This window comes from Pelecanus crispus, chromosome 2, assembly GCF_030463565.1.
Source record: "Pelecanus crispus isolate bPelCri1 chromosome 2, bPelCri1.pri, whole genome shotgun sequence".
Lineage (NCBI taxonomy): Eukaryota > Metazoa > Chordata > Aves > Pelecaniformes > Pelecanidae > Pelecanus > Pelecanus crispus.
This window is the reverse complement of record NC_134644.1, coordinates 129,418,709-129,426,018: the sequence shown is the minus strand read 5'-3', so window position 1 is coordinate 129,426,018 and position 7,310 is coordinate 129,418,709.

Below are 7,310 nucleotides of genomic sequence, written 5' to 3'. Positions count from 1 at the left end.
TTAACAATGAACTATTCACTTTCATCTGTTGTAGATAAAAGGGAATCAGTAAAGAAAATTAAGTACAGCAAGATTTGGTTCAGGTTCAGTTCACCTTTTTATTCATGAAAATCCATTAATTCAGCTGAGTTTTAATAGTAAACTTGGGGTGAGAACATGGCCACAAACCACAGGTTTAGTGGCTCTCGTTTGGCTCACCCCAGCACACAGATGATACAGGATGCATGGTGATCCAGAGCTTAATACTAAGTTGTGTAACGCTCCAACAATCACCTCCTTTCTGCACTCCCAAATTCATACAGAGGATGTGCAAAGTAAGGGGGTGGAGGAAGGCATTTAAAGAGGGATGACAGAGGGCCACACCAAGGCACAGGACGTGAAGATCACCCATGTTTCCCACCGAGGCCGTCCCTTTCCTCTTGGCTACATTCCCCGCTTCCCACATTACCTAAGTGCGTGCGCAGGGAGAGAGCACAAGCTGGAAAGACTTGACAGACAGATACATTTTATTCTGGGTACTAGGACCCAACCAGTCCACATAACAATGTATGTTTACACACAGTTTTCTTACTGAATGATTTTTTCTCTATGCTGCCTGTAAGGAACTGTAAACTGTTAGCTACTCCTTCCTGACTCAAAAAAAAACCCAAAAAACAAACCCTCTTTTCCAGTGATGTATATGCAAAACATCATCTTCAGTTCATTAATTTCATTTCAAAGTGATTATTTTCAAACAGAGAAAAATAAAATTGCTCTCCCATGTGGTAAGTGTAAATAAATAAACAAAGTGTTAATGAATTTCATCTTCACAGATAATACAAATACTGTCATGACCCTGAGAGCACTGCCAGCCCCAACTGCCCCTGCCCAGACACCCGTGGCTCTCCTCCCCCTACCCTGCCCAGGTCCCAGGAGCCCATTTCAACCCCCACAGGGCTCCCCACACCCTGCCCAGGTCCCAGGACCCCATTTCAGCCCCCACAAGGCTCCCCACACCCTGCCCAGGTCCCAGGACCCCATTTCAGCCCCCCAGGGCCATCAGTTGCTGCCCCAGTGATGGCCACAGCAGGGCCCGTCTCCAGCTTCCCACCACCCGGCCCAGGTCCCAGGAGCCCATTTCAGCCCCCACAGGGCTCCCCACACCCTGCCCAGGTCCCAGGACCCCATTTCAGCCCCCACAGGGCTCCCCACACCCTGCCCAGGTCCCAGGACCCCATTTCAGCCCCCCAGGGCCATCAGTTGCGGCCCCAGTGATGGCCACAGCAGGGCCCGTCTCCAGCTCCCCACCACCCGGCCCTTCCAGTCGTAGGCCCCGTCAAGCCAGGCCCACCCACGAGCCTACACCCCGCTCCAGCCACAGCTCGTCCCTGTCTTCAGGGAGGTGCCTGATGTCCCAGGCTGGGGCTGCCCTGGTGCCCCCCGCCTGGCCCGCTCCTGGCTGGGGTGGTGGGACAGGACGGGCGGCCAGGCCCTGCCCTCCCGCCCCAGGGGCCACCACTGCTCCCAGGCCCCAGGGAGCTGCTGGCCCTCACAGTGCCCTATCAGGGCAAAAGGTGATTATACAGTAGGACATAGTTGCAGCAAGATGGTGAAATTGCTGTATTTTTCCATGGCATTTTTAGCTTATCTGAAGACTGTAGGTTGGTTAAAAATTGGATTAAGTCTCTGAAAGGACATACTTTCTGGTTATCAAGGTAATAGGATATACCCTTTTGTAGCACTACAATGCAGATGCGCGCATGGGATTTCGACTGGGCTGAGTAATGTTCTCATCTACAGCAATAATGAAACTAAATTGAGCGTATCGGAATATCAGTGCTACTTGCAGTCTATGCCAAAACAGCTGAGAGCTGAACCCACAGCACTTTGGGTTTCATTTTGTTCTTCACTGCAGCTCCTTGGAGTTTCAGCACATCAGAGGCATGCTGGGGCTGGCTGCCTGGCTGGCTAGGTAGCACTTTTATTTGCTAGTGTTTTTTTGAGAGAATAGGACATAGCTGCATCGAACTGTGGATGTAACTTTTGTATTCCTGTCTCCATTTCAGAATTTAACCTTCATTTCACAGAATAAACTCCACTTCAAATTACCCATCGGTTTTGAGCTAAATGGTGACAGATACTGAAAACCTGACATGAGATGCCATCTGAGATTGCTCTAGGGCCATCAGCTCTGCCTTTCTCTCAACCACTGGTCCACCACAAAAGGAAAACTGTCTCTTTATAAATGAAAATGTAAAAGATGGAGAGAAATATATTATCTGTGCCAAAACCAGGGAGACCTTACATTTAAGGAATAAACCTATATGAAGAAAGGAGTCATCCAGACCTACACATCAGACAACCAAAGTGGAATGAGAGAGGAGGAAGAAGGAGCATCAGCTGTGCCCAAGACTCTTATTTGAGATACTTGTCACTTTTGTTGCTTCATGGAAGCATGGGGATTCAAAAGAGCATGTGAATGCAGCCATGTACATCTAACAGAAAATGGGAGTAAAAGGCAGAAGAGTGTGCATCTTAATTTTACCATCTAAAGATCTTAGACTGTCAAAGATTTTCACAAATATTAAGAGATTCATTTATGAGACATATATTCCAAGCTTGCCTTGCCTCTGATAAGAGGTTGAGTGTACCTATGGTGTAAAATACACAAGTAAAAGTTGTATTTAGCAATTACAGACTTTACTTACTTTTTTTTTACTGTGCTATACATCATACAGCTTGCTCCAAACCCATATATTTAATAGTTCTCCTTTTCATTGAGGGTATCATATATGCCATAAAATTTTAAATATTGCTGCAGCTGGAATTATGGCTACAATTATGGAGGATTGCTCAGTGCCTTCAGCAATGGCATAATGTAAATCCTACATAATAATTCCATTTCCCTTCCAAATATTCAATCAAATTAATTTACACAAGTACATTGCTCTTTTCCTCACATGCCACAGAAACAGTTGCCCTGGAGTGAAAGATAATCGCTCTTTAGACTCCGTGTTGTGCAACTGAACGGGGTGAGACTTTCTCATTGAAATGCAATGATTGCACAGACAACTGTTGCACAGGTGACTGGATGAAAAGTTGTTTCTATGAAAAAGTTGACTTCTGTGACCGCTGTTAAAAAAAACTTTGCATCAGCAACATGAAGAAAAATGTTTTCACAAATGAAAACCTATGTGTGAGATAATATTATAACGCTGACTAATTTCACTGGGTAAGGGAAAATAATGACTGAGCCCGGTAAAACCAAACATTACTCCTAATATTGTTTTATAAATATATGCTGTATATTAAAGTTTAGTATAAAATACAGCATTCAGTGTGAAAAATAAAGTCACTCCATCTTTATAGCAATGTAGCTGAAAGCATGGCCTGTTTTAAGGTTTTATAAAGCAATGTCTAACACTAATTTTCAAAGGACTGAGAAGGCATTTATTTTTATATATTCAAACCTTCATCAGTAATAAGATTTACTCCTAATATGGAATGAATTAGATACATCTTATACATCAGAGGCAATGTAATGCTTTAAAAGAATATTATTTTGGTAATGACTACATTTCATAATTTTCTGCCCATTTTATGAAATCAGATGAAGTTAAACAATGAAGACAAAAGCTATAGCCAAGTATCAGATATCTAAGAGAAAACCCAGGTAACTTACAAGTGGAAACTGTTAATTAACTTGTCCTATATTGTATTTGTTCTCAAATTTGGCCTTTTATGAATTCTGCACAAATCTACTAGACACTAAGAATATTTTACTATCGCTGGTTATGTCTTATTTGCTCAGAGTTTTGCAGATGAAATTTTGTCTCTGATGACCTCAGTGGAAATTTTGCCATTATCTTCAAAGACACTAAGGACTTTGTGTTTCTCAGCACATTGTTCTTGGTTAACAAGAAGGTGTTGAGTCTCACTATATTTTCACACACCCATTGGACTCTTTAAAGCTATAATAACCGACAGAACTAAGGTATCACCCCCAAAGCTCTGGTTCTGTAAGAGACAGATTGGCATTTTACAAAATGGTACAGTCATGATACTAAAGGCCCACTGTTTCATTTACACCAACAGTTGTAAGAACACGTTACAGCAACCACTGTTGTGAGAAGAGTCTTCTGCATTTGTTCTTCATTGGGAGACCCATACCACTAGCCTCAAAATCTACCTTCATACAAAACATATCACAGTAAACATAACTAATGTTTTCACTTATATATTTGACACTAATGACACTTCTTTTCATAGTAATTGAATGGGCATCTGTTACAACCAAGAGCCTTGCTCGCCAAAATGCTTAAGCTGAAATAACAAGTTCTGATTTTCAAAAGAAAGTGTCATTCATTATGACTCATGTAATGATAAAATGTAACAATGTTAAAACAAAATGCTTAAAAATTACCAGTATTTTTTTTAGATTAAATAGCCACAAATTACAATTATGAAATGAAGAAATAGCACAAATGAATAGGTTATCTTATCTGAAGAAAAAACAGTATTTTGCATTGTTATGGCCACTAATGATGATTCAATGTCTCTACAATGTTAGTTTTAGGTTTTTATTTTAATTTATAGTCTTACATATGCTTCTTTTTGGAGATGGAATATTTTCTGTTTATTTTTTAAATTAATGGAACCTACTTCAGTCCCAAATTTACTACTAAACTAAACTCATTAAAGGGAAATTATCCCCATTTTTCTAAATAAATGTGAATTGAAAAGATGTTCAAGTGACCATTTATCACCTATGTTTTATCATCTGAACTAAAAAGTTCATCCTGGGACTAAAACAAGGGAAATATCTCAGACGTGTATGAAACTATATTTATATGTTAATGTGTCGTGGTTTAGCCCCAGCCAGCAACTAAGCACCACGCAGCCGCTCGCTCACTCCCCCTACCCCGATGGGATGGGGGAGAGAATTGGAGGAGTAAGAGTGAGAAACACTCCTGGGCTGAGATAAGAACAGTTTAATAATTGAAATAAAGTAAAATAGTAATGCTAATAGTAACAGTATAATAATGATAATAATAATAATGATACACGAAGCAAGTGATGCACAATGCAATTGCTCACCACCCGCCGACCGATACCCAGACAGTTCCCGAGCAGCGATCGCTGCTCCCCGGCCAACCCCCCGCAGTTTATATACTGAGCATGACGTCATATGGTATGGAATAGCCCTTTGGTCAGTTTGGATCAACTATTCTGGCTGTGCCCCCTCCCAGTTTCTTGTGCGCCTGGCAGAGCATGGGAAGCTGAAAAAGTCCTTGACTAGCATAAGCAGTACTCAGCAACAACCACAAACATCAGCCTGTTATCAACATTCTTCTCCTACTAAATCCAAAACACAGCACTATGCCTGCTGTTAGGAAGAAAATTAACTCTATCCCAGCCGAAACCAGGACAGTATCCACCCCTTATTCTATACCATCTACGTCATGCACAGGCCCTCCCCTTTCCAATGTGTTCCAATTAATCACCACCCCTTTCCCTATCTTGATATACACACAGATATCATTCCCTTCGTCTATGGCCCATCCCTCTAAAATGTCCATTGAGTTCATTTAGCCCATGACTTTGGGTTCCATCTGTCATCACAGTCTTTCAGAGCAGGACAGGTGGTGTGCAGTGTTGGACTGTTGCATGCTGAAGTCAGTTCTCATTCCAACATGGTTTCATCAAAGTTCATTTTCCTTAGGCTGGGCAATTCTTACTGCAATACCATTGATGCGGCATATAGCAATCATAATATATAGTATTATATACTTAATATTAACCTACTATATTATTATATTAACATGCAGTTAAGAGATAACATATAGTTAAGAGATAACATACAGTATTATAAAGCAATTAATATTATACAATTCAGTTCATTGGCTATTTTCACCCAAAATCAAATTCCCTTGAGGTACACATTGGGCTTCCCCATCCTTTCGCATCACCCACCAAGTGCACCCAGGTCCTTGAGCAAAAGCAATCCCACGAATGGGTTTGCCTTTGCCAGAGGGCGAAGTAACCCAGACTGTCTTCCCCAGCATATTTTTCATGTGCACTACAGGAACTTTATCTCCTTCTACAGTACGTAAAAGTTTTGATTGGGCAGGGCCAGCTCGATTGGCAGATCCCCTGGTGTTGACTAACCAGGTGGCTTTTGCTAAATGCGTATCCCAATGTTTAAACGTCCCACCACCCATTGCTCTCAGGGTAGTCTTTAACAATCCATTGTATCGCTCAATTTTCCCGGAGGCTGGTGCATGGTAAGGGATGTGATACACCCACTCAATGCCGTGCTCTTTGGCCCAGGTGTCTATGAGGTTGTTTCGGAAATGAGTCCCGTTGTCTGACTCAATTCTTTCTGGGGTGCCATGTCGCCACAGGACTTGCTTTTCAAGGCCCAGGATGGTGTTCCGGGCGGTGGCATGGGGCACGGGATATGTTTCCAACCACCCAGTGGTTGCTTCCACCATGGTGAGCACATAGCGCTTGCCTTGGCGGGTCTGTGGGAGCGTGATGTAATCAATCTGCCAGGCCTCCCCATATTTATATTTCAGCCATCGTTCACTATACCCAAGGGGCTTGAACTGCTTGGCTTGCTTGATTGCAGCGCATGTTTCACACTCATGAATAACCTGTGCAATACTGTCCATAGTTAAGTCCACCCCTCGATCACGAGCCCATTTATACGTTGCATCCCTTCCTTGATGGCCTGAGGCGTCATGGGCCCACCGAGCTATAAATAATTCACCCTTATGTTGCCAGTCCAAATCCACCTGAGCCACTTCAATCTTAGCAGCCTGATCTACTTGCTGGTTGTTTTGATGTTCTTCAGTGGCCCGACTCTTAGGTACATGAGCATCTACATGACGAACTTTTACAACCAGGTTCTCTATCCGGGCAGCAATATCTTGCCACAATGCGGCAGCCCAGATTGGTTTGCCTCTGCGCTGCCAGTTGCTCTGCTTCCATTGCTGCAGCCACCCCCACAGGGCATTTGCCACCATCCATGAGTCAGTATAGAGATAAAGGACTGGCCACTTTTCTCTTTCAGCAATATCTAAAGCCAGCTGGATGGCTTTCACCTCTGCAAACTGACTCGACTCCCCTTCTCCTTCAGCAGTTTCTGCGACTTGTCGTATAGGACTCCATACAGCAGCTTTCCACCTCCGATGCTTTCCCACGAGACGACAGGACCCATCAGTGAACAGGGCATATTGCTTTTCATTTTCTGGCAATTTATTATACAGTGGGGCCTCTTCAGCACGTGTCACCTCCTCCTCTGGTGATATTCTAATGTTTTTTCCTTC